Here is a 27,427-nt window from a genome sequence, read left to right on the forward strand (position 1 = left end):
ACAGGAATTTCCTTTAGTACTTTTTTTTTTTTTTTTTTTTTTTTTTTTTTTTTTTTTGAGATATATACAAGAGTTGATACATTCTTGTACAGCCACTAGTACGCGTAGCGTTTCGGGCAAGTCCTTAATCCTATGGTCCCTGGAATACGATCCCCTGCCGCGAAGAATCGTTTTTTCATCCAAGTACACATTTTACTGTTGCGTTAAACAGAGGCTACAGTTAAGGAATTGCGCCCAGTAAATCCTCCCCGGCCAGGATACGAACCCATGACATAGCGCTCGCGGAACGCCAGGCGAGTGTCTTACCACTACACCACGGAGACTGCTAACTTTCTTATATTAATACATCTTCAGAGCGAACCATTCCTTCTGAAGATGTATTAATATACGAAAGTACTTAGAGCATTCTATTGTGGTTTTAATATTGAACAATTATACATATACGAAACAGACAAATCTGGTGTCCGAAATAGTAAAAATATTAGTGTGCGATGTGATCAATGTAAGGGGGATATTGGGTGTGCCTCGTATCCCCTACAACAACAAGAAGTTCGAGAGCGATGAGGCCGCCACCTACTAGCTTCAGGATGTCGTCGAATCTAAATCAACAATATACTACCGCCGCTACTTTCTCGGAAACGTAAGTACCTGCCGCTTTACTTCTCTCACCCTGCCTAGCCTGGCCTGGCCTGACCTGGCCTAGCCAGACCTGACCTGGCCTAGCCTTACCTAGCCTAGTCTGACCTGGCCTAGTCTGACCTGGCCTAGCCTTACCCAATACTAATCACCACACGTGACAGCCCAAACGAATCGCAAATAAGTACACGTAACAAGTCATATGCCCGGACACTCTTTCACCTTGGGGACTGAGTGGTAACTATTGTATAGAAGAGCCGGCTCCCTGAGAGTGGTAAGAGGGCGTGATAAGAGGCTAACGTGTGGTCTTGAAGGAAGTCGATAAAGCAGACAATTTTCAAAAGGAAGGGCAGCATAACGAGCAGACAGGAATGGACAGACAGTCGGTTATCCCATAATGTGTAATACGCCCCGCACAGCATGGGTGGAGTGGGGGGGGGGAGGTTGTAGCAGGGCACAGTATGGTGATGGTGCGGGTGAAGTACACACCCACTGAATTCCTGCCATCAATAATTGTTTTCATAACCATTAGAACAATGGCATCCCTCCAGCCACCATCCTTCCACTGACCCCCTCCTCTGGTCCTCCACCTCAGACAATAACCCCCCACACCCCCTCTCCCTTCCAGACATCAGCATGTCAAAATCAGTACCATAATGTGTTTAAACTATTTAAACTAAGTCATTGTGTATCTCAAGGTATCTTAATTCATTTGAAAGTGTACATGTGCATTCGTTCATATACTCGCCTAATTGTGCTTGCTGGGGTTGAGCTCTGGCTCTTTAGTTCCACCTCTCAACCGTCAATCAACAGGTGTACAGGTTTCTGAGCCTATTGGGCTCTTATCATATCTACACTTGAACCTGTGTATGGAGTCAGCCTCCACCACATCACTTACTAATGCATTCCATTAGATATAATCATATATGATTACACATAATCATAATCATTCTATACACATAATCATATATGTGTACGTCAACGTATACATACATGCATATATATACCTCATATTAAAATACTGATAAACGAATGACCATGAACAAATTAATTTATAATTGTAGCATTATATATAATTTTAATAGACTAATTACGTGTTTATACATTTGAATGGTCCAGACAGGTGGCCAGCCTTGGACATATACACTTCTGGTAGGCACAATGACCTCATGTTAGACCCTTGATAGATTATGTGAGAGAGAGAGAGAGAGCTGGGGCAGGGAGGTGCGTGCCCCAGGGAGATAATCCATGCCCATGCCCCGCCTTGAGGTCAGTTCTCGAGTCACACCAAGAATAACAATCGAGCAAGTTGGCCTGACCAGGATGTGGCATATTAGGGAGGGTTGAGGAATAGGAAGCCTGTCTGATAGGGCTCTTGGAAAGCAGCTCTCCCTCAGTCTACCTACCTATCTATATGGAAGAAATGTATCTAGGCCCTCCTCCCCCCTGCCTATTCTCTCTCCCCCACCTTTCTTCCTTCATTTCCTCCCTCCTTCCCTCCCCCTCACTGGTGAGAGAGTAGGAGTGTGAGAGTAGTTAAAGAACTCGTAGTTCTCACGCTCGTGAAATTGTCTGCGACCCTGGAGGAGTAGAGCGGAGGGGGGGGGGGTGAAAGTAGGTGACGATGGAGGAGTAGAGGGGAGCATTATATGCAGTGAACGTAGGTGTCTATGGAAGAGTACATCATAGAGGATTGTGAAAGAAAGGTGATGATGGAGGAGGAGAAGGGAGGGGGTGTGAAGGTAGGTGATGATGGAGGAGTAGAGGGGAGGAGGGGGGCAAAGGTAGGTGTCTATGGAAGAGTACATCATAGAGGGGGGTGAAGGTAGGTGGCGATGGAGTAGAGCAAAAGGGGTGGGGGTTGAAAGTAATCCTGAGTTTAATTTTTTAGTTATATATAGTGACACCTCGGCTTACGAATGAATATTTATGAACTTTTCGGGTTACGAGCCTAATTTCTTCAAAAAATTTGAATCGGGTTACAAACTTTGCCTCGGGAAAGGAGTTTGTTGATATACGTATGGGCTGACCTAGCGTGTGGTGGCATGGTGATCGCGCCTCAGTTTACCAGTGTCTCCTGCCTAGTAAGTATCGTGCCTGAATTCTTTGTAAAGCATTACATTTGTTTTGGGATTTTTGGCTATTTGAACATAAAATTTGTTATGATATATCTTGCCATGAGTCCCAAGAAAGCCAGTGGTAAGGTTCAAGCCAAGAAAACACATGTGAGAATGACCATAGAGGAAAAACAAGAGAGCATTCATAAACGTCAAAACGGTGCACAGGTTGTTGAAATAGCTAGGCAGTACAACAAATCTATGTCAACAATATGCACTATACTTGCTAAGAAAAAGGACATTATGAGCATTAAAGTGGCAAAAGGCATATCAACAATCCCGAAACAAAGAACACAAACACTTGAGGATGTTGAAAAGTTTTTATTAATTTGGATACACAACAAAGAGTTAGCAGGTGATAGCATTTCAGAGGCCATCATTTGTGAGAAACCAAGGCATTTGCATGAAGACCTTTTAAAGAAAACCCCTGGAACGAGGGGGAAAAAGATGAATCAAGTTTGAAAATGTGAAAAGTTTGTGTGACAATAGAGCCTCGTGGAAAACTTTTGCTGTGGTCATTACCAGGTGGAATGCACCCAGGATGGAGTATCCGGGCTATACATCTTTTAAATCATAAAAGTAATAAACATTTCCCATCAACCTTACAAACCATATTAACCTATTTTCATGTATTTCCCCCATGTGCATTTTAACAAAGTTACTAAATTGCCTTTATCATTCTGTAAAATTTCAATTACAGTATACTGTATATAATTTTGTTAGTATAAATGGACTGAATATTCTGAAATCACTATTAATTTTACCATTTCAGATTCAAAGGTGGTCTGGACACCCAATTTGGTCAGACAGGTGAAGAGAGCATTTAGGATAGTTCGAAGAGATGAAGATGGTCACAATTGTGTTTGAAGAGGCAAACGCCCCCCTTTGCTCCTGACATTATGTTCAGCCTATTGACCCCTGCACACCTAACACAAGGTAGGTTGAAAACTCCTCCTTCATGTCATTGGTTCATTAGCCAGAAACTTAGGGCCCATGCAGGAATATCCCTAAAAAAAAAAAAGTGGCCCCAACAATGCATCCTCCAAGTCTGGAGGATGAGCAGGAGCATTGTCGAGAAGCAGGGCCTTTAGTGTCAAACCTTTCTCTTGCAGATATTTTTTGATGGCAGGGCAAACCACTCTACATCGCAGTTTTTCTGCACGTTATATATTTTTTAAAACTCTTGGATTTTCGGAATGATACACGAGCAAGGGTTTAATTTTCAAATCGCCACACAGCACAAGAGTTAGCCTATCCTGACACAAGTTAGCCCAAGTTAGCTTGTGTCCGGGCAGTGACGTCTCCTCTTGGGTAATGTATGTCCTCGGCAATTTTTTCCAGAATAGCCATGTCTCCTCACAATTAAACACTTGTTGTGGAATATATCCATCAATACAGTATCTACAAAATCTTTAAAATCACGAACAAATCTTTCAGCCCCTACTTTGTCTGAGCTGGCACCCTCATCATGCCTCACAACACTATGAATACCACGTCTTTTTTCAAAATTTCTCAAACCATCCCCTACTCACCTTAAACTCTTTCGTATCTGCAAAACTCGTTCTAGGGGTTTTCTTTATAAGATCTTGCATGAAGATTTCATTGTTGACCAAACCACACACTGGAAATTGAATAGACGACGACATTTCGATCCGTCCTGGACCATTATAAAGTCGATTGTGATGAGATGAGGGAAGCAAGAGCATTAAGTAGGCAAGAGAGAGGTGAGGAGATGGCAAGTATGTACGTATGTACATGAATAAAACATGTACATACTTATACATAACGCGTGTAAATAGTGTAATAAACACAATAACAGTATTTTGGGAGGAGGAATGTTGGCGAGTAATGTGTTGGAGGAGGGAGGGAGGACTGGCAGGGTGTGGCAGCTCACTCATGTTTTTTGGGCTCACCATACCAACATAGTGGATCATTATGGTGAATACATACGTAGGTGGGTATATACAATGTGTGTATATAGTGTAATAACAGCAAAAACACTATTTGATTGTAGAATATGTCGCATATATGAGGCCCATAATTTTGAGCATAGCGATGTTCTATACTTTGAATTATATAAATTCCACAAATTACACACTTTTAAATAATATTACAACAAAAAAAAAGAAGAAATGAATGAGAAACTTCAAAATAATTGCGCAACATTTTATTAGCAGCAACTGCTGTCGCACGGGGTGGCGGGGCCGACAGACCCCCATCGCTCCAACGCTCAGCGCCCATAATTTGCTCAACTTCCCAGCTCCATCGCAGCTAAAGTAAGTCACATACAATATTTTTTGTTTAGTTTCCCCGTGATCAGACTCTGCATTTTAACAATATAAGAAGAGAAAAAAAATTTTTGGAAAGAATTTATTTCTTGTGCACTAGGGTGTTATTTGGAGACAGAGCAAGCAGTTCAGTGGTTAACTACTAAATTTTTTTTTCTCCCACACACGCACCCCCCTAGGAAGCAGCCTGTAACAGCTAACTCCCAGATACCTATTTACTGTTAGGTAACAGGGGTCATCCCCTTTTGTACAAAGAATCTGCTAAAGCTTTTAGGGCTAATCTTTGACACTCGTTTGTCTTTGTCGCCCCATATTTTTTACGTCCGAGTTGAATGCTCTAAGGCCCTTAACTAACTTTAGGTCATGTCCCATACTTCTTGGGGAGCTAATCGACACTGCTCCTCTCTTTACATTCCTCTCTCGTTCTGTCTAAACTCGATTATGGCCCTGTTTACTCGTCTGCTTCTCCTTCTACCCTTCACCATCCGGACACACTGCATCATACTGGGTTACGGCTCAGCTCTGGTACCTTTCCTTCGACACCTACCCTAAGCCTGTATGTTGAAACTGGCGTCCTGTTTCTACAGGATCGCCATGATCGCTACTGTCTTCTCCACCTTGCACGGTTCTTACAGCACCCTCACTCTTGCTTATGTCATGCCTTGACCTTTACCCATCCTGTGGTTCCTGTTCCCCTTCACCACCTATCTCTTTCTGTACGGTTGTCTCTCTTACAAAATGCTCTTTCAGTTTGTGTTACCAATATTTCCCCTCGTGTCATTCCGTCTTTGCCCCTATGGAGGGGTCCCCGTTCCTAAATTCTGTAAGCCTTGACCCACATGACTAAAACTTTTACCCCTCCTACAGTTCTAAATCACCTTTTCCTTGAACACTTTTCTTCACCCTTCCACTCTACAGTATTTCCGTCTTCACCAATGGGTCTTAAGTCTGCAGACGGTGTAGGCTACTCTGTTGTTTTTCCTGACTGCACCTTTGTGTCTCCTGCCTCCGGAGACTAGCATCTTCATGGCAGAACTTTATGCTATTCTCTATGCTCTTCATCAACTCTTTTCTCGCTGTCAATCCTCCTCTGTGTTTGTAGTTGACACTTGCAGTGCCTTCATGGCTCTAGAATCCTTTAATCCAGTCCATCCTTTGGTAGTTGAAATTCAACATTGGCTGTTTCTTATCTCCAGTAGATTTAAGACAGTGGAATTTCGCTGGATTCCCACCCATATTGGTGTGTTCTTAAATGAGCATGCGGACACTGCCGCTAAGGAAGCTATCCGCACCTGTCCCATCTCCCGTAAAGGTATTCCTTATTATGACTTTTACCCAGTTATTCATTTCCCCATTCTTGCCCGTTGTCAGGGTTGTTGGTCTTCTGTTACTGGTAACAAACTGCGTGCTCTTAAGAGTAGTGTGTTCCCGTGGCCTTCCTCCTACCACCGTAACCAGTGGTGGGAAACGGCTCTGGCAAGGTTGTATATTGGTCATACACGTTTAACTCACGGGCACTTAATGGAGCGCTGCCCTGCTTCTTATTGTCCAAACCGTTGTCTCTACATGTCCTGACTTCCAGGACTTACGTGTCTTGCTTCCCGACCATCCCTCACTGTCAATTGTCCCTCGATAAAATTCTTGGTAAATTCAATACCTTTGATATTGTTCGCCGTATGCGTTTTTGTTCTTGTATTGGCGACGTTAGTGATATTTAGCGCACTATGATTATCCCACACATTTGATGGTTTGATAATTACTGTACTGTACAGTACTTTGGTTTGGAATGTATCAAATAAAGTTGTTTCATGTATTCAAATGTGTGAGAAAATCCACTGGGGCTGTGAGATGAAGCGAACCTGTAACAAAGGCATTGCCAGTTGCATACTCTACCACCATCGTTCGTAGTTCGCGGGGGAGGGGACAGACGTGTCGTCGTCGCGCTCCGTTAAAACACTGGAATAAACCGGGCTTTTTTAGGATTACAACCATGGATTACGGCCCACAGTGATCACCAAGTGCATAGTGACCCGTAGGAAAATAGAATACAGAAATTAACAATGGAAATTTGAGTTAAATACAGAATAAAGGTGGTCCCACGTGGTGAGCCAGGGTCACCAGGCTCATGTGTACAGGCATAAGCGATATATATCAAATATAGCGAGCAGTGATACGTTGAACAGTGAAGTGGAACGTGTAACACAACATATAAATTAGTGGATAGTGTTAGAGAATTGTACAAAGAAAAAGTATAAATGTAAAGTTGTGGAGGAGGCATCACACTAGGCTGTTTACACCACAGCCACGAGGCCTACACAGTGTAGAGGACGTCCCGCAGTAACAGTGTACTTCCTCAGTGATAATATACTGGCAATATATACTGTAATACGGGCAAGTGGAGCTAGGAACTAGTAACAGAGTAAGTGAATAACATTGCAAGCCGGAAGAAAGCAGAAATTCCCTTAGGATATTACAGGCACATAATCAGTGTATAAATCAAGTAACTGGCAACCAGTGACATCCTGGTTGCCCATCCTGCCCCCGACCTGGGACAAACAACGGTCAACTGGACGGTCCCAAGACGACCATATTTTCTCCACAAGGCGATAAGTACCCCCAAATAAACTTGAACAAATAAACATATGTAATATTATAAATATACTGGATACATATTATATATACTTACATATAATACTTAAATATATGCATATATTATTATAACATCACAAACCCAACATGGAGGTGTGTGGAGGCTGCCTTAAGTCACTTCGGAAGAGTGTTGTAGGCATTGTTTGTAACATTTGTAACATAAGTTTTCACCTAAGTTGTACAGGATTACCTACACAATATGCAAACCGGGAAGGTAACTACTGGATCTGTCAAAGAGACAGACAGATGTGGGAAAACATCATCAAACTAATGAATAACATTCCTGAAGAACACAGGCTACAATTCACACAAAAACTACCAGAAATATATGCAGAGTATATAAAGACAGCAACGAACTCTGAACACAACCCAGGGACTGAGAATTTAGAGAGTCAAAGTAGCAATGTAGACGGGTATAGTGTCGAGGTACACAAAAATGAAGGCAATAGTGTAGAGCACACTGGTGATATGAATAAGGAGAGAAAAAATGAGACGAATGAGAACACAAATGAGAAAGACGAAAGCAACAAGGAGAAAGATAAGGGCAATACCGAGAATGAATGCAGAAACGAGAAAGTTGGAACAAAAACAGAGGTAGCCAAGTCGTGCACGGGTACAAACAAGAATAATACAATCACAAATGAAAATATTTGCTGGTATTATGCAAAAGGACAGTGTAGATATGGGCACAGAGGCACGGAATGCTCATTCATGCACCCACGGAAATGCCGAAACTGGTTAGGGAAAGGCAGATGTCGTTTTGATACAGAGTGTAGATATTTTCACCCTAAGCTATGCACACTCTCAGTCAATGAGAGGAAATGCTACGATCTTCACTGCCCCGATTTCCACGTCAGAGGTACACAGCGCCATATAAGAGAAGAAGTCCAACATAATAGCCCTGAAAATTTTTTAGAGGCAGGTACAAACAGAGGGAGAAACAGACAGGCAGAAACGTGGCAGGAGTACGGATGGAGAGGGGGAAATGCCCAAGACTGGACTACAGTTCGGCATCAAGCCCACACATACTACACCCCCCAACTACACAGAGACTACCACACTCCCCAGTATCACTTCCAAAACTGGACAAACCATTGCAACAACAACACACCCTGGGTCAGGGTAGAGAGGAGGGAGAACTACCAAAACCTTCCAGAAGTTACACACAACATGGACAATCATTCATATTTGCAAACATTCAAGGTTTAAAGCCAAAGTCAAGAAATAAAGTTAAGTTCATAAATGGCCTTCTATTAGAGTCAAACTCAATATTTGGGGCATTCACGGAAACTCATACAAAAGATTACATGGATGGTGAAATCTGGATTCCAAATTATAATCTATATAGATGTGATAGAAAAACTAGGTCAAATGGAGGAGTAGGTCTGTATATTAAAGAAGACCTGGTATGCACAGAACTACTAAATTCAACTAATGAGGTGGTAGAGGTACTTGGAATGAAGGTAGAGAAACTAAACTTAATTATTATTCTAATATATAAACCGCCAGATACAACGATTGAGGAATTCACAGAGCAGATGCACAAAATAGAGAACATACTTGACAACCTAGCAAACCCAGCTCCAGATATTATCTTTCTTGGAGATTTCAATTTACCGAGTCTAAGATGGAGAACGGCAAACACAAATATCATAGCAGGGAATGACCCGGGAAATAACCAACCACAGGTTAGAGAACTTTTGAGATTCTGTGACAAATTCTCGCTCAATCAACAGATTACAGAACCAACTAGGAACGAAAACACACTAGACTTGTTATTCACAAACAATGATGAACTAATCAGGGATATCACAATCTCAGATACTTCATACTCAGACCATAAGCTCATTGAAGTGCGAACTAGCATAAATAACGGTAGTAGGTCTAAGAGACCAAACAAGCGAGAAGGAATATTCAATCAATTCAATTTCAACAATAAGAGGATTGACTGGGAAAAAATAAATGTAGACCTTGCAACCATTCAATGGGAGACGGTCTTAAGCGACAAAACTCCCACACAGGGAATAGCTCAACTGACAGCTGAAGCTTACAAGGTCTGCTTGAAGCACGTGCCTGTGAGGAGGGGCAGAAAGAGGACCACTCTAGAAAGAGAATGGAGACGACTGTACAGGAGAAGGAAAAAAATAACGGAAATGCTTCGGCAGACACAACTATCACAAGCAAGGAAAACAAGCCTAAGCAGGGAGATTGAGGAAATAGAACAAACGTTGAAGCGATCATATGAGTCTGAGGAAATGGAATTGGAACAGAAAGCTATACAAGAGATAAGGAAAAATCCGAAATATTTTTTCACATACGCAAAATCAAAATCCAAAACCTCGACCAGTATTGGACCGTTAATTACAAATGAAGGTACGTACACAGAGGACAACAAAGAGATTAGTGAAATTCTAAGAAGCCAGTATGAGGCTATGTTTAGCACACCAATAAACAACATGAAAGTTGATGACCCAGACAGCTTCTTTATGAATGACATTCAAGCTGCAGATAATATAATGGATATTACCACAAACTCGGAAGACTTTGAAAGAGAAATTGATAATATGCCTATGCACTCAGCTCCTGGGCCTGACTCATGGAATTCAATATTCATAAAGAAATGTAAAGTACCAGTAGCGAGAGCACTCAGCGTAATATGGAGAAAGAGCCTGGATACAGGGGAGATACCAGCAGCACTTAAATCTGCAGATATAGCTCCGTTGCACAAGGGGGGGAGTATAGCCTTGGCAAAAAATTATAGGCCAGTTGCACTAACATCACACATAATAAAAGTGTTTGAAAGAGTGATTAGGAATCAAATTTCTAGTTTTATGGAAAACAATGAATTGCACAATCCAGGACAACATGGATTTAGAGCGGGAAGATCCTGTCTGTCACAGTTACTCAACCACTATGACAAAATCACAGAAGCCCTAGAAGAAAAGCAAAATGCAGATGTTGTATACACAGACTTTGCAAAGGCGTTCGACAAATGTGACCATGGGGTGATAGCTCACAAAATGAGGTCAATGGGAATAACTGGAAAAGTAGGACGCTGGATACTCAATTTCCTGTCGAACAGAACACAAAGAGTAACAGTCAATCAGAAAAAATCGAGTCCAAGCGATGTTAAAAGCTCTGTACCTCAAGGTACAGTCCTTGCACCGCTACTGTTCCTTATTCTCATATCTGATATAGACAAAAATACACGCCACAGCTTCGTGTCGTCCTTTGCAGATGACACAAAAATCAGCATGAAAATTACCTCTGCTGAAGACATTGAAAAACTACAAGCAGATGTCAACAAAGTTTTTGATTGGGCAGCAGAAAATAACATGATGTTTAACAGTGATAAATTTCAGGTACTCAGGTACGGCAAAAATGAGGATCTGAAACATAATACAGGGTACAAAACACAATCGAATCTTCCCATAGTAGAAAAACAGCATGTCAAGGATTTGGGAATAATGATGTCCGACGATCTAACGTTTAGGGAGCATAACCAAGCAAATATCGCGTCAGCCAGAAAAATGATCGGATGGATTACGAGAACTTTCAAATCCAGGGATCCCATCACAATGGTTGTACTCTTCAAGTCACTTGTACTGTCCCGTCTCGAGTACTGCTCAGTACTCACTTCCCCTTTCAGAGCAGGAGAGATTGCTGAAATAGAGGGAATACAGAGAACATATACGGCACGCATAGACGAGATAAAACACCTAAATTATTGGGATCGTCTCAAAGCTCTCCAAATGTACTCTCTAGAAAGGAGACGAGAGAGATACCAAATAATATACACATGGAAAATACTGGAGGGTCAGGTCCCAAATCTACACAGTAAAATAACAACGTACTGGAGTGAACGATATGGAAGAAAATGCAAGATTGAACCAGTGAAGAGCAGAGGTGCCATAGGCACAATCAGAGAGCACTGTATAAACATCAGGGGTCCGCGGTTGTTCAACGTCCTCCCAGCGAGCATAAGAAATATTGCCGGAACAACCGTGGACATCTTCAAGAGAAAACTGGACGGTTTTCTAAGAGAAGTTCCGGATCAGCCGGGCTGTGGTGGGTACGTGGCCCTGCGGGCCGCTCCAAGCAACAGCCTGGTGGACCAAACTCTCACAAGTCGAGCCTGGCCTCGGGCCGGGCTTGGGGAGTAGAAGAACTCCCAGAACCCCATCAACCAGGTATCAACCAGGTATCATTGATGGTAAAAGTCTTACAACTGGATATCTTGTGTGACGGGTTATGGTATCACAGCTATACTGAACCAAGATGGTATGGCTCTCCCTCACATAAATGAAAGAAATGCTGCTATTGGCCTTTCAGTGTGTAAGTTGCAGGTGGAAACAAATGAAAATTATCAAATAAATAATTAAACAATTTACTGAAATAGTAATGAACAAAAATAACACATGACAATACTTGACTATCATGTAATGCAAAGGTGAACAAGTTAGTATGACCTTAAATGCAAAAAATAAACTATAAGCAATGAATAAAAGTATGAAGATATACTGGTGTTCTGAAGACAGCTACCATACCACCATGGCATCAGTCACACAATTTTGGCTGGAAGTGGACGACGGGTTAGAGACACGAAGGTGATCTTAGAGCACTAAGGGAGAGATTGCCTCTCCAGGGAGGCAGCGCTCTTTATATAGTCCGGCGGTGATGACTCATCCAGTGTCAACACGAGGTGGACATCTGGTCAACTAGCAAACTGCTCGTTGTGGCTGGCGGTGCCTTTGTGTTGAGCTGTACCACTGTCAGTTGAAGGCGGCTAACTGCTTGTTTGTGAGGACAAACTGCCAGTTAGCAGTGGCGCCCGGCTTGCCTCTGAGTCGTACCAGGCCGTGCCAGGCCCTGGGGGGTATGGAGAGGTGGCAGCACTGATGACTCTTCTGGGCTGGTGTAGATGTATACTTCCAGTGCAGAGGCATTGAAGGTGAAGGGAAAAGGCAGTTCCACTGCTATGCAGGGGATTCACGTGACACTTGTGAAGCCACAGAAAGTCTGGAGGCCCTACTGAAGCCAGTCCAAGTATTAAATAAAACCCCTGAAGTACGCCGGTGAAGGGTAAAGTGAAGGGTGAAGCAAGACCGTATGCCCCAACTTCAGGCACACACAGAAAATCACGTTTTGGTCCCGCCTCTCAACTGTGTATTTGAAGTTGGGGCGTATGGTGTTGAACTGCTTCAGCCTTCACCTGAGTGCTTGTAGGTCTTACGTAAGACGTTGACTCAAGGAGGGGCCTCAAAACTTGCTGTGATTTATGGGGAAATCCGGTTGTAAGACTTTTACAAAGTCAGTAATATACTGTGGTAGAGTATGCAGCTGCCAGTGCCTTGGGCAAGGGTTTACGTCGCCTCACAGCTCCAGTGGATTTTCTGCTTGGTGTATATCAGGTTGTGATTTTGTGTGTGTACCGTATTGTTATGATTGCCGTCTGATAAGTCCTTTCTGGCCTCAAGAGTCATTTTTACCCACCTAGAAAGATTGCAGATGGCCAAAGCAGTTATTTAAGTTAAGAAGGGACAAGTCTTAAACAGAATTTTGCATAATATTTGACTGTAAAGGGGTAAATTGAGGTAGATTGAAAAACAAAATGGTGAACCGGGCAGGCGGTACTCAAAATTAGGCGAGTACACTCGGGAACTTTTAAAGTGCAACCAAACATGCTTTAGGCTCTCACAACAAGAGGTGAGTGGTGGTGGCTCAGGTGCTCAGCCAATCAGAGCACCTAAGGAGGGAGGGCAGGAGTGAGAGGGGGGTGGTATGTGGAAGTTTGGTGACAGTTGTGTGTAGTTTGTTCATCTTCATTGTAAGTTTCATGGCTTGGTGTGCATTTCCCTAGTAAATTTAATTAGGGAAAAATTCAGGTGTTTGATTTTTTAAATCAACTTTTTAAATGTTGAGTTGTTAAAGCCTCAAAGTGCATGGAGTTGGTTTGGGAGTATGGCATCCTCGTGCTGTTGCGTGCTCGCGTGAGGTAGCAAAGGTGATGTAAAGTTGTGGGGTGTACATGCTTGGGACGTCCTCTCTCGGGATGGCTGGTGTTAGACCTGCGTGTTTGTCGGTTGTTGAAAAGCCGTCATCCTTTGCTGTTGTGGTATTGATTTTACATTGTTCATCTTGTAATTAATACTGTAGTGCGATATCTAGGGCTACCATTTGTAGGTTTAAAATGTCTAATACAAACAGTTGTCCAATGAGTTTTAATAGGAAATATCATCCACCAAGCACCATTGTACAATTATATTAATTGATAGTATATGGATTGTGCAGAACTGCTTAGAATGATCTTTAACACTTGGCTATATTGGTCATGTCAAATACCTGCACGGTGAATGCTCAAAGACCCTTTCTTTATTCAGTGTTGTCACATACCTCATGGGGGTATGGATAGGCAAACACTCATTTGGTTAAACTTGCCTTGTAGTACTTTCAGAGTTCAGTAATTTGGAATCTGGTTAGCACTTTCCAAATAAATTGACCTTTAAAGTGAATTCCTATTTAGGTTTAAAACATTATACCGAATGAGAAAGTCGGATTATATAGCCGAACACCAGAAATGTTGTTATTCAATTTGGTTGCCTAAAGCACGTTCAAGGACTACACATTACATGGCATTCCAGGATTCCTCTATACCTTGCCTTATGGTGTAAACATTGCCACAACCCTGTGTTTTATTGATTTAAATGGCCACAGGGAGGCATACAACACTGCAGATTATGATGTCATTAGTTATCCACTGTGCTGACAAGTGGGCTGACTGATGTTCGTTGACACCTGTATCGTGCTTCAATTTAATCGCCAGGAGATCACCCTCTCACTAGACTCGTCTGTAGGAAGTACAGTATAGTATCTCAAATTACCTTAGATCATAAATAGCATAAGACTTGGGGGTAGGAGAGGGGTTGCAGTGTTTGTCATGGCTCTCAGTTGTTCCTGGTATTAGGCAATTTAGTTCTGGAATCATTTTTGTTGGCCAATGTTAAACTTTTTCGAAAGTAGATGTTTTTCTGAAAGGGACGGGGGGGGGGGGGACCTCTATGCTTGGATACAGTTATCTAAGTGAATACTTAGATTTATACAGTAGAATAACTACCTTCTTTTCCTTAGTCAAAAAGGTTGCTTGTTTATTTCTAGGGATTTGTATTTTCTTATATTTTTAACTGCAGCAACTTTCAGTGAATGATAGATTCTTACTGAAAGGACCTTTACTTCATTGTTGTTGCTTTATGGTCATCACATTGTGTACAGGGATTCCGCGAAGCTTTTGGGGTTAGTCTTTGACACTCGTTTGTCTTGGTCAGCCCATATCTCTTGCCTCCGAGTTGAATGCTCTAAGGCCCTTAACCTCCTTAAGGTTTTGTCCCATACGTCTTGGGGAGCGGATAGGCGCACGCTCCTCTATTTGCACTCCTCTCTCGTCCTGTCTAAACTCAATTATGGTTGCCCTGCATACTCTTCTGCTTCTCCTTCTACTCTTCGCCATCTTGATGCTTTGCACCATACTGGGTTGCGTCTCGGCTCTGGTGGCTTTCGTTCGACTCCCGCCCTTAGTTTGTATGTTGACACTGGCTTTCTCTCTCTTCAGGACTGCCGTGATCGCTACTGTCTTCGCTATCTTGCGCGGTCCTTCCAACATCCTTCCTCTCGCCTCTGTCGTGCATTGACTTTTCCTCCTCCTGTGGTTCCTGTTCCTCTTCATTGTCTCCCACTTTCTGTCCAGTTATCTCGCTTACAGGATTCTCTTTCTGTTCATATTTGTAATGTTTCTCCTCGTATTGTTCCTTCATTACCTCCGTGGAGAGTCCCCCTTCCCAAGTTTTATACGTCCCTGACTTGTATTAGTAAAGCCTTTACCCCTCCTACAATTCTGAAAAGCCTCTTCCTTGATCACTTTTCTTCGCACTCCCACTCTATTTCCATCTTCCCTGATGGGTCTAAGTCTGCGGATGGTGTGGGCTACTCTGTTGTTTTTCCTGACCGTACTTACATGTGTTGCCTCCCTTCGGAGGCTAGCGTCTTTACGGCAGAACTTTATGCTATTCTCTATGTTCTTTGTCTCTTGCTTTCTCATTCCTCCTTTGTGGTTGTAGTTGATTCTCGTAGTGCCCTCATGGCTCTAGGGTCCTTTAATCCTGTCCATCCGGTGGTCATTGAGATTCAACATTGGCTGTTTCTTATTTCTAGTAAATTTAAATCAGTAGAGTTTTGCTGGGTTCCCAGCCATATTGGTGTTTCAATGAGCGTGCGGATGCTGCCGCTAAGGAAGCTATCCGTTCTTGTCCCATCTCCTGTAAAGGTATTCCTTATTCCAACTTTTATCCTGTTATTCATTCTTCCCCGTTGGCAGGGTTGTTGGTAACAAGCTGCGTACTCTCAAACTTAGTGTGTCCCCGTGGCCTTCCTCCTACCACCGTAACCGGCGGTGGGACACTGCTTTGGCACGGCTGTGGGTTGGTCATACCCGCTTAACCCACGGTCACTTAATGGAGCGCCGCCCTGCTCCTTATTGTCCGAATTGCGTTGTCCCTCTTACAGTTGTGCATATCCTTGTTGAATGTCCTGACTTCCAGGACGAGCGTGTGTCTTGCTTTCCGACCGTCCCTCGATAGAATTCTAGGTGAATCGATACTTTTGATATCGTTCGCCTTATGCGTTTTTGTTCTCGTATTGGCATTCTTGGTGATATTTAGCGCCCTCTGATGCCTTCTTTTGGTAATTACCTTACCTTCATTGTTGTTTCATTTTAATGTGGTGGTTGTGATATAGATTGTTCTGTCTCACGTGCAAGGTCTTGGATTTTTTTCTGTTTTATATTAAGAAATTGCCAGTCTTGTTACTATTTGTAGAGATAGAGATCTGCATTAAGGCCTCAATATTATATTCTTTTTAACATGCTATGAGCTATTTTTGTGGTTGGTAATATTTAGATTAATGTCAGTGATGTACAGTATATGACAAGGGTTAAGACCCCTTGTGGTATGACAGCATTTTTCCCAGTCATTTCTTTAACAAATGAAAGGGTCCTCGTAACCATTCTTTTGTCCTTTCTACCATGTACCTGTTTGTTGCTTCTTTGTCTTTCATTTGGTACTTTGGCTATTAAAACAATGGCCTTTGGTAATGTTGCAATTACCATTTCTAAAAAAAGCAGGTTCATTAGGCAGGGTTTGTTTTTAGCAAAGTTTTACAAAAATTCCATTCCTTCAGGACCTTGCAGATGTTAGGTCAAACTAATTGACAGTAATCTGTTTTGCCCTTTCAAACAATGATGGTTTTAATCTAGGTAAAATATTTCAGAATATCTGAAGTTTGGCAGACAAATCATTTAAGAGCCTTGATTAAATTTAAGTTACCAAAGACTTTGAAGCATCTATACAACATGGTTTTCAGTGTCACTTTTCTAATGTTTAAAGATCATTTGTAAATTTAACAATTTAATCATAATTTGTACAAAGCTTAGGTGTTGCATAGCTTTAAGTTTACTTTCAAATATGAAAACTAAAATATTGACTAAAGTTTCTTCCACTTTAATATTTCAGACTAATTTGCAATTTGTTAGTTTGTAAATTTAATAGGTAGTCCACTTTTACATATTTTCAATGCATTTTGCATGCACCTATGTAACAAGTTACAAATAGGTGTAAATTTTACCAAGTATTTATTTTCAAAGTAAAAAATTCAGATGTTTAAACATTGCATCAATAGTAGTAAATAATTTCCAGCATACTTTCAGGATAAGGTATATAAAGTACTTTCATTAAAATTTTTATTTAACAAGTTTTACATATAGTATTTATAATACATCTAATATTTATTAGTTTCAGGTTGTGGGACAGATGCTCCTAGATGAACAGAAGATCCAAAAGGCCAAGACAACTCCAGAGACAATCACCTGTAAAAGAAAAATAAACATTAAACAGGGACACTACTTTTATTATCACCAATGCCTAATAATAAGCCCACAAAATCCTAACAGCCTATCTTTTAAGATAGGCTCAGCAAGGCCTATCCCTTACTCTGGTTTTAGTGCAGAGCTTGTTCCCTGAATGGGTGCATTACATCCACCACTTTAGTGCCATCAACACATTGTACATAGGCATAACTGGAAGCACTGTACAATGCATGCCAGGCACTAAAGTTTTAGATGCATCCACCCATTCAGCAAACAAGCCCTGTGAGAATTAACAATGTAACCATTGTTAAGGGTCCCTAAACCTATGCAAATCTAGTCCATCTATTAGATGGGTAGTAGAGCAAAGCTCTGAAAAAGCCAAGCCAGGGAAATCTGCAGGACTGCCTGGTCCCCTTTTATGAAATGGGGTAGGATCAGTACAAACTGCATCTTCCCCTGTGGGTTGTAACAGTAGGACATGGTTACACACCTATAAATGGACTAGATAAGAGAATTAAGATTAGGTCATTGATATAGCTAAAACATCAAATTCAAACTCACCCTCTTTTGCAGAGTAAAGGAGCCTCACTCCAAGCCAGTCCATGCATCATAATCACTTTCACCTGAAAAATATTTCAACAAAATTATTTTCAGATTTAAAGCCAATCTTGCTTTACTTTTCAAATTAGCATTCTTCAGATGGAAACAATTTCTTTCAGGAATTTACCTTTCCTACATATTCTAGTAGCAGTAGTAAAGATCTAATTTAGCAATATAAATATATATGGCATCAATTTGCCAAGTTTCAGTAAATGTCATTTGAGAAACTATCCACAACTGCACTTCAATGGCAATTTACATTTATCTTTAGCCAATGCTATATTGTTTAAGTTATTACTATTTTTTTTTACTTTTATGCAAATCTATTCAGATTAACCTTTACTACAACTCGCTTGATTCTGTGTGATTCTGTGTGCAATTAACTTCCAACTGACAGAGGGAGTTCTGGAAAACTATGTAAATTTAAAACCAGGCTAAAGTAAACATTGAATATTTTTTTTACTTTCAAGGGAAAAATACCATCACTTAGAACAAAACTTTTCCTGCCATTACCTTTATTTGACTCATGATTACCCTTAACAGTGTTATACATTTATAGATTAAAGCTTATTTAACAAACATTTAATGTTAAAGATTTATATTTCATTAAAATTTTATTAATAAAACACCCTCAACTATGCTGTTTAAGATCTAATGCCCCACATTACAATTTTCACAATTTCAACATACCATTCTATTCAATACATTCCTGAAAGGACTAAACTTGCAGATATGGTACCCACTAGCCTAAGCCTAGACTTCCATACCCTAATATTTAATAGGTTTTTAGCAATTAACTTCTACCCTCTAATTCCAATGTACACAACACTACTTACTGTAGATCTGCAAGTATTTTCCTGCAGCTCTTTGTTGCCAGGACCTTCCACAACCTGTCATGTGAACAGTAAATATTACTAAAGTTATTTGCATAGCGATGTTTTTGTTCAAACCTGTACCACCAGTTTAACAGTTGCCATTTTAAATGGCACACAGTATCTTGTTGTCCCATCTTTATTACAAACAAAGCTATAGTCATTTCAAGTCAACATCCTATACAAATTTTATTTTCCAACAATAGTCATGAACATTGCAAACAAACTTTAATTTAACAACCACGTATAACATTTGTATAAAAGCAATACAATATTTAGATATACAAATTCTTATTCTTTTGCAACCACTGCTTGCTACTAGGGGGACAAATTTATTCTGTTCAATTATGTACCAAGCTTTTTAGTCTGAAAATTCATAATTAACCCAACTATACTACCAAGACAATGTGATTTTACTAAATTTAGTAATATTTTTACACTAGAAACTATACAAGGCCATATTCTCTCCAGTTATCACCACACTTCTGCAGGTGTAAGGTTCTATCTCCCCCATCTGCAGCACTTATGACCACACTTGGTCTTTATAAATTTCTTTATGAACCTGATACAGTACTGTTAATGGAGTAAATTTGGTGGGAACAATTTAGCTACAGTTCTGCCAAAGGAATGATTAACACACCATGCAAGCCAATATTAAAGTTAGAATTATTTATTAAAAGCAGAAGTTTTTATCATATGGGATGTTATTTTAGAAGAATGGGTGGTGTGGTGGTTATGTTATGGTTGAGTAACATGGTACAAGAGGGCAAGTAGTTGCTGAGCAAGTATGCCAATTTCAATTTCTAGCAAACTGGCAGATACAGCAGAAGTGAACACTTTACTGCCTTTAGAATCCATGCAGAAAGTTCCTACTAGAGTGTTACTGCCCACCATTCACTAATGACTAGGGGAAGTTAGCTCAGAGCATCTTTGATGCGCTTTGATGGCAACGAAAATGTTGCCCCCCTTCAAAAGCCAAGCTTGTCTACAGCACTTCATTTTTAATTAACTATGTAAGGGGGAGATTCTGAATAGCAAGCGCCAATAGGCACTGCCACTGGCTTATGGCAAAAGATTCTGTAGCAATAGAACTATAAGCCACACTTTCTCCCCCCCCCCCCTCTTCCTCCCAACTGTTCAGTGTCAAAAGGGAGGGGGGGGGGGGGTGTCCATTTACTGTACCACTTACATTTTAGTGTGGGCTTCATCCACTATTCTGATGTTAGCTGGAACATCTGTGCCAGCTGCTGGTTTGAAAAGGAGGCATACCATGTGCCAATTCAGGAAGCTTTCCACGTTCCTCACTGCATGTCAGCTCAGGAACTCACTACCATGTTGGGAGGCAGTTGAAGACTAACCAATCAACATCCCAGGCTGGAGAGCAGTGCCAGCTCGGGGAGAATTTACCACCTGCAAAACATTTAATACTCTTAATCTACACCATCTATCATCTTAACTAGCCCCCAAACCTTACAGTTGTCAGCATTAAACTGCATCTGGTAGTCTTAACCATTTCAAAACTAAAAATACCGATGCCCTATATAATTTGCCAATTCTGCAACTATTGCAGTCTAAACCATAATCTTGCGAATAACCGAGGTCCAAGGAGAGCTTTTAGGCACTACTTACAACACTTCTCCCAACTTAACCCCATTTATACTAATTTCCTTTGGTATAGCCATGACCTAATCAACTTCAGTCAGCATTCCCAATGATCCGAGCCCCTATCAATTTTGCGCCACTATCAAAATCTCTGCTGAAGAGAAGGTACACATAATCACAAACCTTATCACTATTTCCTCAACTATGCAACCTAATCCATGAACATTTAGTAATAAAACTATGCGATTCATGTATCTAGTCAGGTTTCTCAAAAAGAGTAGAGAAATGGCACTTGCAATGTTAGATTCTAGTAACTTTCCTCACAATAGACTAAGCTAATTGGTCACTAAAGCGTTAAAGTTAACTCAAACTTTTCCTTTAAAACTTGCTATATTAGGAACTTTCCACGACCGGCCTTTACCCGACATAATTAAATAGGGTAAAAACGGTATATTAAATGCAGTAAAACTACGGTAAATTCAATATGATAAACTTGCATTCTTTAAGCATGGGCTGCATAGTAAGTGAACTAAACTAAATGTTAAGCACCCTGGCAAACCACTTCGTTCTATTCAATTTCTTTATTTCATCACTGTCCGGCTAGAATTTTTAGATTAGATTAAAGGAATAACACCCTCCCTGGTAACTGCTGAACTAGTTAACCAACTACAAATATTTAGGTAAAATACTTTCATAAAACCCGTCTACTTCCCCCACCAGTAGACTTGTTCAGCTAAAGGCATAATGTAATGTTCCACTTTAGTAAATAAAGACTTAAAAAAACACTACCCCATCTGTGTAGTTACCGGTTACCTGACATTCTACGCTTAAAATAACCCATCTATTCCCCATAATTGTTCGATATAACTTACCTCTCACCCGCTGGTCGAGTACACAGCAGTATATATCCTCCTCCATCACTCACCGCGTGGATACTATTTCATTCTGGTTGCAAATTGCCTCAAATCACCTACGTTGTCCATAAACATATATAGAAGAGCAACTGACCGTAACACCCGTATAGCAATCATCACATAACGTGGGAACATTAGTAGTACTGCTGTCAAAACATAGATGGCGCCAGGACAAACGGTAATTCCTATGGACTCGCCTAGTTATGCGTAGGGAATTGAGCTTCAGCTGTTTGGTCCCGCCCCTCAGCTGTATTCACCAAGTTGTACTCACCTAATTTGTGCTTGCAGGGGTTGAGCTTTGGTTCTTTGGTCCCGACTCTCAACCGTCAATCAACAGGTGTACAGGTTCCTGAGCCTATTGGGCTCTATCACATCTACATTTGAAATTGTGTATGGAGTCAGCCTCCACCACATCACTGCTTAATACATTCCATTTGTTAACTACTCTGACACTGAAAAAATTATTTCTAATATCTCTGTGGCTCATTTGGGTACTAAGTTCCCCTTGTTCGTGTTCCACCCGTGTTAAAGAGCTGTCTTTGTAACTATCAAAATGCATATATCTTTGCTTTCACTTCAGTTATATTTATGACAAGGGATTTAAAATTTGCCTATATTTCTGCTTCTCTGATGACATTAAAAACTTTCGTTTATTACAGTACCTACATAAAATTAGCATTTATCTTCATTAGGTTGTAGTTCTCATCAATAGGGAGAGCGTCGGTAAAAAAAAAAAATTGTTTAAATATAAATATCTTTCCTCTCTCAATAATATGCCCGAAACGCTATGCGTACTAGTGGCTTTAGGTATTGTATGTACTAGCTCTATCTATAAATCCAATATTATGTTTGTAAATCGACTATTTATGTACTTTCCTGAATAAAATGAACTTTACTTTAATAATATCTAATCTCTGTGACTAAAACGTAAGAACGACTTTATCTATGCCTTTTTGATAACATATACAATTATAAGCTTTATTAGTGAATCTCTATTAATTAAACAATATATCAGAGAGTGTGTAAGGTTCGATGTTCCATGTGCGAAGAGACATGGGAGATTTTACATCAGTACAGTAAATGTTTTAAGTAGCGAACGCATACTAACGAATAACGATTAGTATAGACCAACACTATTGTTCTATGAAGTTGATTTAACTTCCAGACATGTATTTTTCAATAAGTCTTAAATATTTTCTGGCTAGTTATGTTAGATATTATTAGAAATACGTATTCTACTTGTTAATATAATAAACTAAATTTGCGATCATTTAAGGAGAGAAGTGCGACGACTGGATCACTGTGTACAGAAGGTTGATATGCCAACAAACACTTTCCAGACAACAATATATCTTGGATAAGTCGCTCCACAACATTGACACCTGGACCGTTGACTTCCTATGAGGCCACATATTTACTTATTTCATAATGGAAGTATATTATTTTATAGTAAATATATGTTTTCTCGTGTTCTGCATTAAGTACCAACATTATAGTGAATAAATATACCATATTTCTTCATTATTTAAGTAATGCTAGGAGGCTTTGAGTAGCTTTGGGTCATTAGGTGAACAGAATCTCCAATAGATGGGGCGAGAGTCGCGCTATCTCTCGCCCGAGCGAGAGTCGAAACTTATTTTAAAATTGATATATCTTTGTCCTCCAACAAGATATATTTCCTTTGATGCACTCACAATAACGAGCATATCTCTGTCTTTCTGAAGGCATATAATATTTTAGGCTTTATAAGCGTATCTTTGTTAATTACACACTATATTGGCAAGTGCGTAGGCTTCTGCATTCCATGACCGACAAGCTACTGAATGCCACTATAAAAACGTATGTATCTTCATTTGAGCTTTATATATGTCTATGTTAAAGTATTTAAAATGAAGCTTATATTTCTATCTTTCTTGAGACATATAAAACATATGTGTTTATTAATGAATTTACGTGAAATAAGCATTGTTCTGAGAGAGAGTTGCTCTGTCGATCAGTCTGTGCGGGGTCGGAGCTCGGCGATTATTAAAACACATGTATCTTCATTAGAACTTTATATATATCTATGGTAAAGTATTTAAAATGAAGCTTATATTTCTATCTTTCTCAACACATATAAAAACATTTGCGTTTATTAACGAATTTACGTGAAATAAGCATTGTTCTGAGAGTTACTCCGTTGCTCGATCTGTGCGGGATCGGAGCTCGCCGATTAGAAAAATACACGTATCTTCGCTTTTAATACAAATATGCCCATGGTAAGGCATTTAAAATGAAGATTATGTTTCTATCTTTCTTGAGACGTATAAAAATCTTACGTTTATTAACGTTTCTGCGTGAAATAAGCATTGTTCTGAGATGAATATTGCGGATTTCCGGCTCTACGACCGATGAAAAATGCAACTTTTATACAACTACAAATATCTTTAGTTTTACTTTAAATTTTGTCCTGAAAGAGTTTTCATATATAGATCCAGTTTCTGCCGTTCTTCTGACAAAAAGACCTTTGGTTTAATAAGTTATTAAGATGTTTTCAACAATATTACTAGGCCGTTCACCGATTCTAACATGGGCGACCCTTTTGGAAACGCAACACTTGGGTTGACCTGATTGATATATGGGTCAGAATCCATTAAGGTTCGGAACAATGACGTAACGGCTGGGCCAGTTCACCGCGAGGAAGAACAAACTAGCTGGGAATACAAACGACTGCAGTCGTTTGTTAGTTAGTTTAACGATTAGCCAGAGTATCTTCTATGTCGTGAGCAGGGCTCACCAATGTCTATGTTTCTAGTAAGACACAGTTGTGAAGGGAGATACTATAGAGCTCTCACGATATATATATATATGGTGTGTGATTGCACCTGTGGTGTGATGAAGAGATTACTGTGACAAGGAAATTTATATTTACATGTCATTTATATTATAAGTTCGTGCCAGAGGTTATATATATAAATATACAATTTAATAGTGTAAGGCTGTGTGCCTAGAGTTACCTCTTTATTATAAATATTGATAAAGTGAACTATATATACTGGAGTTATTAAATAGTATATTCATATGTCTTATGGTTAACTGTGATTATGCCAGTGTTGTGATATACTGTGAATACAAGGGAATAATAGGCACCTCACGCCAATAGTGTGAGTGTAGTGAGGAAGTGAGCTGTGTGAGGAACGGCGAGGAGTGTGAGAGGGCATGGCATCTCGCGAGTTGCCATACGTTCGATAACACTGCATGTGGAGCGTGGGAACACATGTCAACTGGGAGTGTTGCCATTCTCAGTGTTCCAGAATTGTGAAGAGGCGGAGAGAAGGCTGCTCATTTATTCCTTTGCCATGTTGTTGATGCAGTTATGATTCTTTGATCTTTTAAGTAAACTACAAAACCACCACCATGTTTGTGTAAACCCTCCATTAGGGAGCCGGTCGTCCGAGCAGTCAGCACGCTGGACTTGTGATCCTGGGTTCGATCCCAGGCGCCGGCGAGAAACAATGGGCAGAGTTTCTTTCACCCTATGCCCGTTACCTAGCAGTAAAATAGGTACCTGGGTGTTAGTCAGCTGTCAGGGGGAGGGGCCTGGTCGAGGACCGGGCCGCGGGGACACTAAAGCCCCGAAATCATCTCAAGATAACCTTATTGATAAGGTTATCTTGGTTATCATCTCAAGATAACCCTGTAACCTACCTTACCCTTCTATTGTCAACCAATGTCTGTTTTTTCTTTAAAGAGCGCTGTTTGTCAACATAATTGTATTTGTGCTGCTTTTTCATCTATGTTTTCATTTCTTGTTTTCATTCTACTCATTATGCTCAATTAGTATTAAGCTTGTCATTTAAGTTTATCATGCCCGAAACGCTTTGCGTAATAGTGGCTTTAGGCATTGTATGTATGTATGTATGTTATTGCTATTGAGACTATCTAAGAGTGAGTGATTTAAACATATACTTATCTGTTACCAAATTGATTAGTATTCCCTGGGGCCACTACTATATTACTACTATTCCAGTGAGGTGTTACTGGACACGGTAAACACCAGTTTGCGACCTATAGTGAGTGGTAGAGCCCTCTGTCGGGGCGGGCACATGATTAAGTGAAGTGATTAAAGCGTAGTCTTTAGGCTACGAGGCCAGCCAGAGACAGACTGAGACTCTCCTGGTGAACAGTGGCACCATGAAGATTGAGTGCAGACCCGTGCGGGCTACAGTAAGTAACGTTTATCACTATTAATACTTGGTGGTGACTGGCTAGAGAGAGAGAGAGACACCCCAACAATATACAGTAACCTTCCCAGGATACAGTAGATGCATAGCTATTGTATATTGCATTCTTTGCACCTCTCTTTTGCCATTAACATAACTGTCACATGTTTATATTTCTTTTTTACATTACAGTATATATTGTGGTATTGCCAAGTGGATAATGGAATTTGTTTTTTTATTAAAGTTATTTTTGTTATATTAAATGTTTTAAAGTTATTCATGCTTTTAAATTTTCACCCACAGCGCTCACATAGTAAAGAGGTCAGAAGCAGTCTTATATACTTTATTTTACTTTTTATTTTACAATGTGGACATAGTTTACATGGATACCAACCTAAATATCAGGAGACCATTTAGAGATTACCTCAGCCAACTAACACAGACTGATTACTCTGCTTGTGAGCATTTTGAGAAAACGTTTTATATTATTCTGGCAGATAAATTGCAAAGCAATGTTTTTCTTTTTACAGCGATATAAACCAAGCTTGTGCGCAGTTTCATATTATTAAGTTAAAAAGTAAAAGGAATCTTAAAAGTATATAAGGGATGTTGAAATATTCATAAACATTTGTATATTCAGCACTATTATACATAATTTATCAAAATGCATTTTATTTTTTATCTATACTCTAGCAAATTCATTTATTAAAGTTTTGACATAAAATTTTTAGCTTTTTAGTATACTTAGCAGCAAAAATGTCAGTATGAAATTACTCCTTAGAACCTGAGAGTACCCGGAATGTTTAAAAATTATCATTCCCAGCCATCAAGTCAGTTCAAAACCGAAAGAACATGGGTTTGATTCCCATGGCAGGATACGCACTTTATCAGGCATGTTTACTTTCACTGGATGCCTGTGTACACCTAGCAGTAAGACGAAATTTTTTATGTAAAAAAACAAAATGCCCTCAATGTTTAAAAATTTACAACTTGAGCAGTTTGTTTTAATACACACACAACCAATTAAAGGAGTACATGTAAAAAATGACATTTCAGTAATGAATGCAACAAAAAAATTTCTTAATTACAAAACAAATTCAGCTGCAAATAATAAATAAATATAATATTTACAAAGGTAAAGAAAGATTCCTACACATATCATACAAACTTTGGCAATGTTCAGTAAAAGTGCAAAAGTAATAAATTTATACAACAGTAAACAATCTCAACATTTCATATTTAACAACAATTTGTGCAAAACATTAATATAATGTATAGTAAGTATTGCGATACATTACAAAAAATTTTATACGTATAAAACATTGATAAAATTAGCTAACTAATAGTCATAAGTTGGCCATGGAATACGTACAGTAATGTGATATTCCATGCTCGACAAAAATAGCTAACTAATAGTCGCAAGTTGGCCATGGAATACCCTAACAGCAATGTGATATTCCATGTTCACCGGCCCACCACGATGAGGTCTGCGACTATTGGGCCGGACCAGGGTTAATCGTCCGTCGAAAACACTGCTTCGACGTTACGTGGAACCCTAAACCACGCACCGAAGGTTACTTTGGGATTCCCGATGATAGCTAGGTTATCACCGTGAATCATGCTCGCCCGAAGGC

At 40.0% G+C, this 27,427-nt stretch overlaps 3 long non-coding RNA genes across 3 annotated transcripts in view; 2 read left to right on the forward strand and 1 right to left on the reverse strand.

Annotated features, from left to right (window-relative positions):
- The first annotated feature begins 285 nt into the window (after positions 1 to 285).
- LOC138358450 (uncharacterized) lies at positions 286 to 17,634 on the forward strand. Its single transcript, XR_011225399.1, has 3 exons — positions 286 to 640; positions 3,526 to 3,689; positions 17,530 to 17,634. It is a non-coding gene; the product is annotated as an uncharacterized lncRNA (long non-coding RNA).
- Positions 17,635 to 18,821: 1,187 nt separating this feature from the next.
- Positions 18,822 to 22,140, reverse strand: LOC138358451 (uncharacterized). Its single transcript, XR_011225400.1, has 3 exons — positions 21,550 to 22,140; positions 20,265 to 20,485; positions 18,822 to 19,093 (listed from the first exon to the last, which is right to left on the reverse strand). It is a non-coding gene; the product is annotated as an uncharacterized lncRNA (long non-coding RNA).
- Positions 22,141 to 24,254: 2,114 nt separating this feature from the next.
- Positions 24,255 to 27,427, forward strand: part of LOC138358452 (uncharacterized) — an 88,255-nt gene continuing 85,082 nt past the window's right edge. Inside the window, exon 1 of the long non-coding RNA XR_011225401.1 lies at positions 24,255 to 25,797. This is a non-coding gene — a long non-coding RNA (uncharacterized lncRNA). The remainder of the gene's footprint in view (positions 25,798 to 27,427) is intronic.

This window comes from Procambarus clarkii, chromosome 83 (assembly GCF_040958095.1).
Source record: "Procambarus clarkii isolate CNS0578487 chromosome 83, FALCON_Pclarkii_2.0, whole genome shotgun sequence".
Lineage (NCBI taxonomy): Eukaryota > Metazoa > Arthropoda > Malacostraca > Decapoda > Cambaridae > Procambarus > Procambarus clarkii.